Source organism: Triturus cristatus, chromosome 7, assembly GCF_964204655.1.
Source record: "Triturus cristatus chromosome 7, aTriCri1.1, whole genome shotgun sequence".
NCBI classification, from domain to species: domain Eukaryota; kingdom Metazoa; phylum Chordata; class Amphibia; order Caudata; family Salamandridae; genus Triturus; species Triturus cristatus.
Genome location: NC_140590.1, coordinates 142145157 through 142158482, shown reverse-complemented (window position 1 = coordinate 142158482; position 13326 = coordinate 142145157). Strand labels below are relative to the sequence as shown.

Genomic DNA, 13326 nt, shown 5'->3' with positions numbered 1-13326 from the left:
AGAGAAAGTATTTGGAAAAAAAGTATATTGGATTAGTTCATTTGATGATTAACGACAGAGTGAATACATATGTTTTTGAAAATGGTCAGAGAAGCTATTTATTGCTGACTGAAATAGCAATTGACTCCCCGTGCGTGGTGTCCCGCCACTTAGCAACATTTCTCCCAACAGTGATTTACCCACTTTTCTTTTAAAGAAAAATGTAAACATGTTCAAGCTACATTGTCAGTGGGAGTTGAGGAGAAGCCGCTGGCGTCCCCCAGCCTCCCCTCCCCTGCAGAGGCTAGTGACTCATTTAATAATGAACTTGTTCATGAAAATACCACGTTCTGTCGCCGGGGACGTGTCCGGATGGTGACTGGCTGCCACCATTGTCTTGAAAACACTGGGTGCACGCCAGGATATTGACATTGCTTACTTGTTCTATGGCTCTCTCTACCGCCCCTATGTCTGTCCCTCCACTCTTCATGAAGTAGGGATGGGACTGTAGGGCTGGGGATCCCATGCTCGCGCGTGTATGCAGGGAATATGTCGTAGGGGGTGGGGGTCCCGTTGCAAATTGTCTTGTCTCTTTGGAATGTGCAGGGCCGGGGGGTCCCGGGCGAGAATGTGCAGGGGTCACGTGGTCCCAATCCGTCTATGTGTAAGGAAAGGCTCCACGTCATGATGGCGAGATTGTATGGGGCGGGGATCCTCGATTTACTGGTGGGTATGCGCAGGGCTACCGTGTCCCAGGCTTTTTTGGCTCAGGGAAATATGAGAAGGTCAAGGGCCTGGAGGCCTCGGTCGAGTTCAGGGCGCGGTGTTGTGCAGGGGGTCGTGGGCTCTTCCAGCCTAAGGAAACGAACGGATGGGCTGGGAACTGGCCTCGCGCCGATGACCACTGATGAGGAAACGAAGGGGCGGCAACTTCCCAGAGTCCCCTTCCCGTGTTGCTGATCAGGCTAATTAATGTTTTACTGTTTAAGAAACAGGCTAGTGAATATTGGCTTTTCACAAACCTGTTAACAATTTCGTTAATTGATTTTTTGGGTTGGCTTTTCAGAATTCCTCCCCTACGTGCACAGCCTGAGAGGACAGGGGGAGGAGACCAGAGCAGCAGCTGGACACGGGAGCACCGAGGGAGCCGAGAGCAGGGCGAGAGGAGGACGAGCACACCACTGCCTTTCTCCGAGGTCAAGCAGAAATGCCTCGGAGAAACGCAGTGGCGTTTTCGGATTCAGGGGCGTGTTTTCTTTTTCTCTCCTCTTGCCATTGGCTGGAATGTTTACGTTCCAGAGGAGAGAAAGAATCGAAAAAACACGCCCCCGAAACCGAAATGGACGGGGCTTGTTTGGAGAGACAAACCTCTTCTCCAATGGCTGACCAGCATTTAAGAGGCCAGCCAATGGAGAAGAGGAGAGAAGAGAGGCGGGTTCAAGCCCCTCTTCTCCAAGTCATTAAATCTCACGAGCGAGACTGCGCAAGCGCAGCCTTCGCTAGCCGTGACCTAAAAAGAGGGAGTCCCTGGTGAAATACGTGACCCATGGTACATGCTAAGTGTGCTGTGAGTGTTTCAGCCCAGAAGTCCCACCACAGACGGTAAGTTAGAACAGAGGTGCTTTGTGTGAGCTCCATGGATGGGTCAGTAATGAGACAGTCATTGTGTGAGGTCGACTAACCAGCGGTATTGACTGAGAATGATCATTTCAAAATCAGCAGCCTCTGTCCTGCTGACTAGGCTGAAAATGTAAGTATAAAGCAGAGCCCTTTAAGAGTGATGCGAACAGCGGACCATAATGTAGGAGCCCTGCGGGCCAGGACAGGGGTGCTGGGAGGGCAGGAAACTGATGGGTACAATAACAAAGGGCCTTGCTTGCTACAGGAGGAGATACTTAGGCATCGAGTGAGAGAGCGCGCATGCATGTGTGTGTGTTTTGCTGTGAAGAACCTGCTGCCTGGCTGCATCCCTCCCTGGCACCATGGTCCTGGACCACCTATTTCATCTTGTGCTCGCCCAGGCACTCGAGGGCCACTGCTGGAATAACTGTGACAATTCTTAGCAAATTTTCGGCTTCCTTCACATGACTGCAGACAACCCTGACACCCCTGACACCATGGCCATCATTGTCATTTCTGAGCCCATCTCTGGCATCATGCTGGCCTGGCACAAGGGCGGTAATTATGAACATACAGTGGATAATCTTGAAATGATAGAACCCACTGTGGCACAATGCAGGACGTCGCTGGCATATTTTGAGTGTTATTGGTTCCACCACTGGCAGAATGATGGCCATTCCTGGCATTTTGTGACCCTGATTGGCATAATAGTGCCCATGCCTTTCAAAACTCTTGTCACATTTGTGGCATCCTTGGAATACTGGGGGCATTTCAAACTAACCCATTTGGTTAATTGTAGGCCTATATTTTTGGATAGTTTTGCACCTTAGAAATACAATATAAATACATACATATTTGAGAAAGAGCTGAAGAGTTGCCTCTTTTACAAACATTACTTCACAATGCATTAACCCAGCCCGCTCTCCTATGGCGTGTTGACTTTATGTGCGTCTTGCACCATGTACAGAGCTCCATTGCCTTTTGGCTAGATGTGCACTACTGAATTACCATACAGATACATACATATTTGACCTTATATAAGCGACTTCTATAGGGTTCCCAGTCCAGACGACTAGGTTACATAATAGTCGGAAGAAAAATATGGCATGTATAGTGAACTGCAGGTTTGGCGCCAAATTGCCAGAATTCTTGGCATTGTACTTATTTGGGGAAATTTTAAATCGATGGTAAATTTAGATAGTACAAGGCTTCAATAACTTCAAGTTTTTCACTTGCCAAGTCAACGGCTAGGAATGGAGTATGTGTGACCCTCTGCCTGGAGACAAGTTGCATTTTGGCCCAGTTGCCCCTTCTGTGGCAAGCTACCAACAATCAATCAAGCAATAGATTTCTAGAGCGCTTCTTGTCACCTGTCAGGGTATCCAGGCACAAGACAAGGGAAGCTGGCTAAAAGGGCTGCTTCTGAGCAGAACAACCCTACCCAATGTTTAGGAGGTTGCTATGAGACGCCGGACAGCTTTACCACAGACTTGAGTGCTCATTACGACTCAGGCAGAGGGAAGTACCTCATGGAATTCTACCCCGCTGAATCCAAGAGCCTCACATTTTTCACACTCGGGAGGATATGTACAATGAAGTGGGGGAGCGTGTCGTTAGCCTCCTTGGCTTAACGACACGCTCCGCTATTTCGGAAACGCAAGGCTGCACCATATTTACAAGAATGTGGTGCAGCCTTGTGTCTCCCCCTGCAATGGCGCTAAGTTTAACAACTTAGCGCCAACGCATGCACCCTTGCACCAGAGTGCAAGGGTGTCTGTGTTTTGGGAGGATTGGTGATGTGTAGGAAGGTGGCCCTTCCTGCACATAAACAATGCTAAAATGCCATTTTGTAGCTTTCATGCGTGCTGCTTAGTGCAGGACACATGAAAGTTACAAAATGGCATTTTCTTTTAAAGGTTTGTTTATGAACAGGAAGGGACACCTTCCTGTACATAAACAAACCATGGCACTTTGCTTTTTCCATGTGTGCTGCATAATGCAGCACACATGAAAAAGCAAAAAAGAGGACAAATAATGCATTTCGCCTCTTTTCACCAACTTAAGACCATGATTTTCCTGGTCTTAATTTTGGCGCTGCCTCCTATGTACGCCGTCCTTGTACATAAGGGCAGCGTCAAATACAATGGGTGTTGCGGTGGAATAACCACCACAACACCCACTGCATGCCTCTTTCAAGCTAACCATAGCGTGAAAGGGTGCCTTATGTACAAGTGGCCTAATGCTGCCTTGTACATAAGGCAAGGCCCCTATTGCCACGGGAACATCACTTTTTGTGGCACGATTTCACCGGGCATTTATCAATTACAGTAAAATTGCACGAAGCTCTTCATGCATCAGCAGCCAAATGTCTTTCCCACTTTCATTTTTCTGATGGGGAGCATACAATTCACAGTTTTGATGTCATTTTAAACATTAAACTGCAATCTTTCTTTTCATTTAATAAATCTGTTTGAGAATTTGTTTTCCTAACTTAAATGTTGCTTTGGTGCTGTGAAATTCAACGCATTCATTTTTTTAGGTCAAGCCTAGAGTTAGTGCGCATGCGCTGCTCACTTTGTGAGGCATGCAGTAGTCGAGTATGCTGTGGAAGCCTCGCCTTCTCTCCGCCCATATTTTTGATTGGCGGCTGTCTTTGTCCTTGGTAAATGCTGGATTCCAATTGATAATGAGGCTTGTTAGTCCCTCCTTGTTACTGCCCTGTCGCCATTTGTTTCCTCCCATGAGGACTGGATCTTTTACTTGTGGCGTTACACAGTCTTCTTCATAAGTCAGTAAGCACTATTTTTTTTTTATTTGCAGCGCGGTCCGCTTTCACGTTAGCGGCTGCGCTTGTTCAATTAATTAGCCGCGCAAGGCGAAAGGGAGCATTGCTACTCAATAACAAGCGTTTGCAATGTGGTAGTTCTCGCATTTATGTGAGTTTGAGCAATTGACATTGCAATTAACAATGCCTTTTATTTTTATTTTCATTTTTTAAAACATAAATAAAGGCATTGCCATTTACAATGCCAATAGCTTAAACTTGCGTAAATGCGAGACCTATTGCATTGCAAATGCTTGTTACTTTCTGTTTTCAACCTTGTTCAGGCTATAGAAAACGAAATAAATAAAAATAAAATAAACATGTATGTTTGTGTGTGTGTGCAAATAATGTGATGGTTCTTCCGTCATCACTACCTTATTTAACATTTGCGTGAGAGCACTTGGCTCTGATTCACTCATTTGGGTTCACCTTTTGCTGCTAAGCTGAGAAACTCATTTGTTGGTCAGGATGGAAGGAGATGTTGACCACACTTCTTGTAACTTTCAGAAAAGCGTTTGGAGAAACCCAAATGTGCATGTCTGTTTGACCGGCCTAAGATGGCCAGCCAAAGTGACATGCGCACTTAAAAGTGTTCACCACTCCTCCCTCTGCCATGCCTGTCACACAGGATTGCCTGACCCCACAATACTGAAACTCGCAGGCAAAAATAAAATGATAATACAATGCCTTTATTATCATTTTATTTTTCATCTTTTAGCAGGGGGTTGGCACTCCTCTGCCGTTAGGGTGGAGCCACCCTTGCAACAAAGTGCTAATTGTGTGTATTGACTGGAACAGAAGCACTTACAACTGATGGACAAACAATTTCGAGCCAACACCCCAACTTTCAGAATCTGTGAGAAATCTCAGACACCCCCACAATAAAACGCACCAAGAGGGGGTGAGGAGAGCTGGAAAGGAGTACGTATATGAGGGATGCTTCTGATTGCATGAGAGAGAAGAGAGATGTAGGTGAAGCAACTCGAAATATATTTTTTAAAAGTTTCCTTTCCAAAAATCCAGTCATTTGAAAAAGATAAAAACACAGTTATTGCACATTTGTGTGAATGCTTTTGTAGCTTTAAGGCAGCTTGAAATGCTGCAACATTCCAAGCTGTGTGTGTTCCCTCTTGGGAATATTCCAGTCTAGAGTCAGATATGCTGGCTGGCTGCTGCAGGACACCATAGGGTTGTTCCCTGACTGAAACATCCTGCTTCATCACTGCTGCTCCTGACCCCTTTTATCTCAGCATAGGGCTCTTCATTTTTAAGCCAGGATTTTCAAACTTTTCCTGGCGCTCTTTGCTGTTTTTTCTTCCCAGGGAAAGCTGAGAAACCTTGCTGTAGATGCTACAAATAACTTGTGTGACATTTGTTCTGCCTCCTTCAGCGCATACTATGGCTTCTGAAAATGGCATTGAGTGACCTCGGCCTCTCTGAATAACAAGGCGAAATGCAAGTAAACAGAGGATGTTTGCCTTCCCTTGGTGGAACATGGGGCATCCATCTCCAGAAGCCACATTACTGAGACCTTTATCCTTCTGCAAACAGATTGGATATAAAGCAGATTATTGCTGCAGATTTGTCAGCTCTGGCGCTCTCTGCGAGGGAACCGGTTATTGATCCCTTGGGGACATATCTAGTTCTCTGGTCCTTTGTCTGTGTTTGTGAAGGGGCCACCATTCCCCGACCCGAGGCCTCTTATCTTAGGCGCGAGCGGCTTCGGCCACAGGAAATTGCAAAGAGATACAGGGGAGGCGTGGCTGCCAGAATAAAGTGGCAGGTTAGGAATCAGGAGTCGCAGTCACTAGCCCACTTCCACACTGTAGGAAAGTGAATTATTAGTTGGGGTGCGTGATAGTCCGCCACAAATAATAAAGCCACTGAGCTGTTAGGCCCAGTACAATGATGGAATATTTTAAACCTGAGCTCCATCTCTGGTTGCTATGACACAAAGCAGGCAGGAGTAACTTAGTTATATTTTGCCAAGCATTTAGAAGTCACAAAACAATTAAAAACTCAAAGACACAACAAAATAAAAATCCTACTCCAATTTATAGAAATAGAGAAAAATTGAATTGGCGAAATGAAAACAACCTGACAAAAAAATCCAGTAGCAGAACAGTAGATATTTATTTTTAAATATTTACATTTTGAAAATAGTGCCAAAAAGCACAATGATAGTATATGGAAGTGATAGACCAAGTCATAGTTGCGATTTGAGGCTAACCGTGATGGAGCCCTGATTGGATGTAACAAGTGGATTGGTGGTGAAAGTTTGAACAAGTTTGTAAGTCCCAAGGCCAAAAAGGAGTTTGTCCCAATGCAGAAACGTTGTTTGTTGCTTTTCGAGAAGAAAAAAACTCCCCCACCATGCTTTCACTGAATCTGTAGCCACTGCCATGGAACCATAGTCTGAATATCTGAAGCAGGTTGGTCCCACTGGACCTCTGAAGCTTGGACAATAGCAAGGTCCAGTCCAGGCCCAGTAGCTACTGGTCAGCAGGAAAAATGCCTCTTGCATCTTGTTGTGTCCCTGTACCCATCCAGGATGTCAACCATCTGACCCTTGAGCCTTCTTCTTTGTCCTGGTTACAAAAAAGAGCAGGTTTGCTCCTTCAGGGCTCCTCTCCAGTCACAGATAACAAGCAGATCCAGTCCTCTTCAGATCTTCTGCAGGTCAAGTGAATGTCCAAGGATGGTGCCTTGGGGTGCCACGTTTATTCCTGGTACCTGTAAATGGGTGGGGTGACTCCTAGGCACTCCCTAACCAATGGGGTAAAAGGTCTTGGGGGTAACACTACCTGCTTTGCAGCAGTTCCTGTTTGCCTTACTGCAAACAATCCCAGAGTTCCCCTCATTGCCAAAATCCAAGATAGAAAAACTCTTCTCCTCATGTGCAGAGCCTGTGACTCACCCAAAGGTGCAGCCAAGTTAATGGCCAGTGCCCTTCTCTGTGGTCACTTTAAACCGATTTGGAGTGGCTTTCCTTCAACTTGGGTTTGGTGTCATGATCACTAGGGTGCCTTTCCTGGCCCCTTTGAAGTATATTAAGTTTCTGTGCCAACCCCAGCTGGTCTTTCTGCCAGGGAAAGAAAACAGCCCCATCTCAGGCCATTTTTCATGCTAGTGATTTCACACCTCTTTGAGGCCAAGTACAAGCTAGTCTTTGGCTGGGGGGCTAATGAAATGTAGCCTAAAGAAGCTTCAGTAAGGGTTATTGTAACTTTCTTAATGTTACATTTCTCATATAGTTAATGAACATCTGACTTCACCATTAGATTGACTTTTGCTTAAATATAAAAACTAGTCTTTGAATGGAGTCTGCAGCTACTACTGGTCAAAAGTTATAAACTGTATCATTTATTCTTTGACTTTTCTTGTGTGCCAGTTACAGCCTTACCAGTGACAATGCCGATTTGGGCCTGGTCTCCGGGGAAGCATGCAATTTCAATGTTACACATGTTCCACTCTTGAGTATTATGGACCCTACCTTGTGGGCAGATCGGTTTTCCCACCTGCCAAGAGGGTCATTTTGAAAGGTCTGTGCAGCAAAGTGCAAGTTGCTGCTGTCAATCTACCCTTAGTAGGCCTGAAGCCATGTTTCCCAGGCCCACTCTATGGATGTCACAATAGGTGCTGTAGTCCATAGTTGGCATTTAACTTCCAGGCCCTGGGTACATTTCCTATACCATACACTTGGGTCTTATAGGTAAGTCAATTAGAGTTAAGGTAATTTAAACAGGTTTTAGGGGTTGCAGCACATAAACTGGGCAGCAGTGTCCCAGTGTGCATAGGCTAAATACAAGCAATCAAATTCAGCAACAAATGGCGATGACCATGCAAAAAAGGGCATTTCCTCACACACACCATGGTAAGGACTATCCATTACCCTGCTCCCTATAGCACTTTCTTAGGTTGGACAGGTCACTATGGCTAAAACGTACTAACACCGTGTGCCAGGTTTGCATCACAAAAGTGACGCAAACCAGCGCAGAGTGTAGAATCAGGATGTGCCTTCTAGCAAAAAACCTGTTTTAATCTGGAAATTAGTGCTAAAGTGACACAAAGTATGCACAATTTCATGAAGGGGGATTACCATGGATGGTACATGGGCTTTCCCATAAAACCATCCGTGGATTTTTACGCAAATCACCATATGTATTAAAAAAAAATAGATAGGTTTTTGCTCCATAAAGAAATGCCACCATGAGGCAGGCATAACATTAGAGAACAGTTTTCTTTTCTCCAAACTTTCTGTTCACACACTTTTTAACTTTCCACAGTAAAGTGGCATGTCTAATGTGTCCTGTTTATAAGCAAATGGGATGACGCAGGGTCATGATGTGTCTGTGTATTTATGGGATGAGTAGGCATGCTATAGATTGTTGACTGTGGAGCTGTGAGAATGTGATGATGCATGGAATGTTGGTGTCTGTTTTCTGGGTTGGGTGAAGCCTGTGAGAATGTAGAAGCCATCTTTCTTGTATGATACCAAATGCTGTAAGCTTCTAGGCCCTGCTAAGTTGACATGAAAAGCAGTGCACAAAATGCCCGTACTTTACCATTCGCTTCAGAGACACAGCTTTTGTAACACAAGGTTCGATCAAGAATAATACGTGACAGGGAGAGATGCTCATGTAGACACAGACATTTCAGCATGGCACATTTTGTAATATGTCTGGTCCTTTCTATTATGTTGCAACTATTAACTGGAAAAGCACCAGACCTATATCTTACATTACAGTGGAAAGTCCCAGAAGCAGACCTAGGTCACGCAGGCGGCAACAGTACTTTTCGGACCTTAAATGGTATATAACTATCTAGGCCCTTGCAAATTGGTCAAATGAACTATGCTTAATTTGTGCTACGTATGTGATGATGCCGTATCCTTTGTGCTTTTGGCTTATAAAAGATATCACCAATGTCACATCTTTGGGCATTCAGTATCTTTATTGTCTGCCTCCGTGCTGCACGTACTTTTGCTTTATTTGTTGTTCCCAAATAAATCTTGCTACCAGTTGTGCTGACAGAGACTTGTGTTATTTGTATTATTCCTTATTATTTCTATTTCAGCTTCTACATTTGGTGGAGAATGCAGCCCCAAAACATCTGACCGGCTTCGACGGCCACCGGCTGCTGGACTCCAACTCCTCGGGAGCTCGGAGACCTGAGGTGGTGACATTTCAATTTGTCTTCTCTATCTCCGCTCTCTGGCTGTTGGAGGACGACACCAGTGTTTAACCGTTAGTTGCTTGTGTCATGTCTTTGGCTCCTGCTCTTTCTCTCTCCACACATTTGTATAGCACTATTTTTACTGGATTCTAAGCGCTCTCCTCCTGTCTCCTTTTCTCTTGGTACTCTTCTCATGCCGAAGCCAGTGTTTCTTTGGCCAGTGTGCCTGTCTCGGGGATAGCTCCATTGGTTGTTTACCGAAGTACTTCTTGGCTGTCATACTGGCAGTCCTCATTACTTTCTTTGTTCTCCTTTTTCTATCACGGAGAATTTCCGCTGTGTCGCCATTCTGCTTGTGACGTTTCCTTTGCTTCCTCTTAACGTTTGATCGGCGCACTGACTCTGTTCTGCTTCGGAGCTCTTTCTGCGTTTTGTCATCTGACACTGCTGCCGACTATCAGCTGTCTTTTAATGTGCATTTTGATCTCCTTTGTAGTTCCTGGTCCTCATCTCCACCCCTCCAGACCGGCGATGGTGTCCTTCTGCTCGATTCCATGCACGCAGTCACTCCCTGGTGCTACGCAGCGCTTGGCTGTAACTAGGACCAAGGAGGGCGTGCTTCTGCAACCCCTTTGTCTTGCCTGCAGAGAGTCTCTGGTCTATGGGGGTGGAGGACAATTGGCCCCTGGTCCCCTGGTGACAACTGAGGTCGGTACGCTTTGACAGACCAGTGATCACTAGGTGAGTACATGTTGAGGGTTTATATCCTCCTGGTTGGGTTGTAGCAGGTAGCCCCTCGTTTTAGAGTTGTGGCAGGTTCGCTCCCCATTTGCATGTGGTTGCGGTGAAAGCACCCCTGTGGCTGCACGCGGTTTAGGTGCAGCGGCTACGCGTAGTTCAAGATAGAGCTGACGAGCTCCTTTGGGACCTTGGTTGGAGGGACTGGTGGAGGGTTGGTGATTAGCATCCCCTCCGGATTTACATATTAGTCATAGGTGTGAACTGTTTGAATATGGTGCTTCATTCAGTATTTAGATCAGGGTTACGTTTCTGTTTCTAGGCAGCCAGTGGCGCTCCAACCAGACTAATAGGTCCAGGGACCCTGCTCAGTGAGAGCAGGGTCAGGAGGATTCGGTGGGAATTCTCGGAAGTGGGCCCATGGGTGCTGTCTCGGTTTGAGCACACCCAGCGTCGTGAGGGGTTGCAACTGCAGATGCTCCCCTGGTATTCTATCGCTGTCTATGATTCAGGGTTCACCTCACTACTTGATGATGTGCTTTGTACTGGGATTATACTTACTGCACTGTCACCTTCACCACTGGGGTTCGGTGAGGGCAAATATTTGCCTTTTTTCCTTGACTACGCAGTAACTCCCTGAAAATAGGAAGCACAAGACTACTGATGTTTCATGGAGGGTGAAATTCTGCAGTTCCCTGTCTTGCCTGCGACACTCACTGGCTCCAGGGGTGGAAGGTGTCGGATGCTGAGAAAAGGAATGGGGGGGGAAGGCCTTGTTTCAAACAGTGATGGAATACGTGATTTATTGTTTCCTTGATTTGCATTAATAAGTTTCTTGAGCTTAATGATTTTTGTTTTCAATACCTATGTTCGTCAGTTATCGAAATTTGACTGTACATCTACATTTTTGACTGATCTGACTTGGACACAAGGACGATTTCTGTTGCCATTTTCATACAATAATATTTCTTGACTGCTCAAATAGACACTTTCACATTGTTTTTATATTGCACATTACCCTACGTCTGTGCACTGCTACTTATGATATGTCAGGTTCCAGCTCTCCTTATGATGACACTCATTACACTCACACTCTTTTGGAATTAGATAACAGGTGCTTGTGTAGATCCGCACCAACTAGGGATAGACCCCGGCTATTTGTGTTATATGTGTGTGCCTGTGTAAGTGCAGAGTTCACCTGTTTTTGTCTCACCTTTTATGTGATTCTAAAAATTTCGTTCAGCAGCACCTCTGTGGGTCTGCGTGGCCCGGAGAGAAAGGGAGGGGATGAAATATCTTACTCTACCTCTGTCTCTTTTCTTCCTATCTATGAATATTTTCGGTGAACTTGTAGCAAATGTCATTTCATGTCACGTTGTCTGATAATGGGCGCTTGCTCTGCTTCATTTTAACAATGCGCAGCTGGCTGTTTGATCACTGACTGATTAGTATCTGTTATCAATTTGTATTATCTGTTATCCATATCCCCACACCTCAGGAATGAGCAGCCAGAAATAGTCTGCTGACTACCTTCTGTGTCACTGTACCGAAGTGTGCCTGTAAGTTTGTCTACTGCAAGAGGGACAGATTACTCCTTCCCACATATACTTCCTAAGAGCTATAATTGGGGTACGAGTTCCTTTCAGGTAACACAACTGCATTGCTGTTTCCATCTATTGTAAATGGGGAATACAATTATGACATAGGACTGCATATTGTGTGTCGTTTAGATTGCAATGTCTTTCTTGTGACTGTGATTATTCTCCTGGAAGGTAGGGAATGGAAGATTACGGTGTGGGACTAGTTTTTGGGAAGTTGTGGCCAGAAATGAGTTGGCTCTGGTGCACTGCCTCCTGCTGGACACCAAGGGTGGTCTCCAGATGTGAATAGGTGTCCACCTACTCACAACAAGGAGGGTGTTGGTGTTGGTATTGCATTATATGCATTAATTAGAAGATCTGTTGTTGTATTGTATGCATTTATTTGAAGTGCTTTTATTTTTGATATGCGGTCTTTGATTAACTATGGGTTTGTTTTGTACTACTCTAGCAACAGAGCTCTTGGACCCTGAGCTTGCACAACAAATTTTGGGCAGGCCCACTCTATCATCAGTAAGGGGTTGATAGACATCCCTTCAGTTAGATTGATGTACATAAGTAAGAACGTTTCTCCTCTGTGAGGAAGTGGGGGGTGCGCTGAAGTGTGTTTACCCTTACAGTGCAAAGTAAATGTGTTTTTGGAATGGATACAACTGCCCGTGCCGAACACATATGTATGCACTGGTATTCTCTACCACAGGTGCACAACGCACCGAGCTGTCCCATGATGAGCAGACCTTTTGCAAATATCTCGGGCACAAACATATAAATGGGGAAGTTAACCAAATAGAACTTTTGACAGGATGTTTCAAAATACTGCTTCTCTTGTAACTATGGGACAGGACGCGGCCTATGCACCTTTCAAGTTCTGCAGAAAGAAAAATAAGCTGTTAAAATTATGCACAGAAAAATAAAATACAATACCGCGTCTTAATGGGCTAAGGTCCTGAGGCCCACTGTGCTTCTAAGCAGAAAGCTATGGCCCTAAGACAAACACAGAATACGGGAACAGCCCCCCTCTCTCCATATTATAGTTGCGATGTTGTCAGATTTACGTTCCCTGATTTCTTTCCAAGTGCCCACAACGCACCACATTGATAATGCCCCTGTGAAATGTGCCCCCTCCACCTGGGGAAAAGGATAATGAAGTAGCATTTATACATGTCTCATGTTCCAGGGCAGATCTCATGTCCTTTACCAACGACTTTCTGAAATTACGTGTAGAACAAAGAAGAGGGTACATAGAACTAATGAGACAGGAAGGGAGACAAATAGGTGGAAGGGAATGCCTGATAATTTTATAGAGTAGAAAGAGTGAAAAAAAAAAATGAAGCAATAGTTGCTGAGAAATGGCCAGCACGGCCTTTGATTATATGATACATTAAAGGGTTA

The 13326-nt window shown here is 45.1% G+C and overlaps 1 protein-coding gene across 2 annotated transcripts in view; it reads left to right on the top strand.

The window, feature by feature from the left end:
- The window catches only part of LOC146809055 (free fatty acid receptor 2-like), a 118765-nt gene that overhangs the window by 82414 nt on the left and 23025 nt on the right, over window positions 1–13326 (top strand). The window contains exon 1 of one of the 2 annotated variants that reach the window (XM_085615856.1): window positions 10016–10339. The exons of the other annotated variant lie outside the window; for it this stretch is intronic. The gene's annotated coding sequence lies outside the window, so the exon portion shown is untranslated. Of the gene's footprint in view, window positions 1–10015; window positions 10340–13326 lie in introns of those variants that run through there. 2 annotated transcript variants of the gene reach the window in all.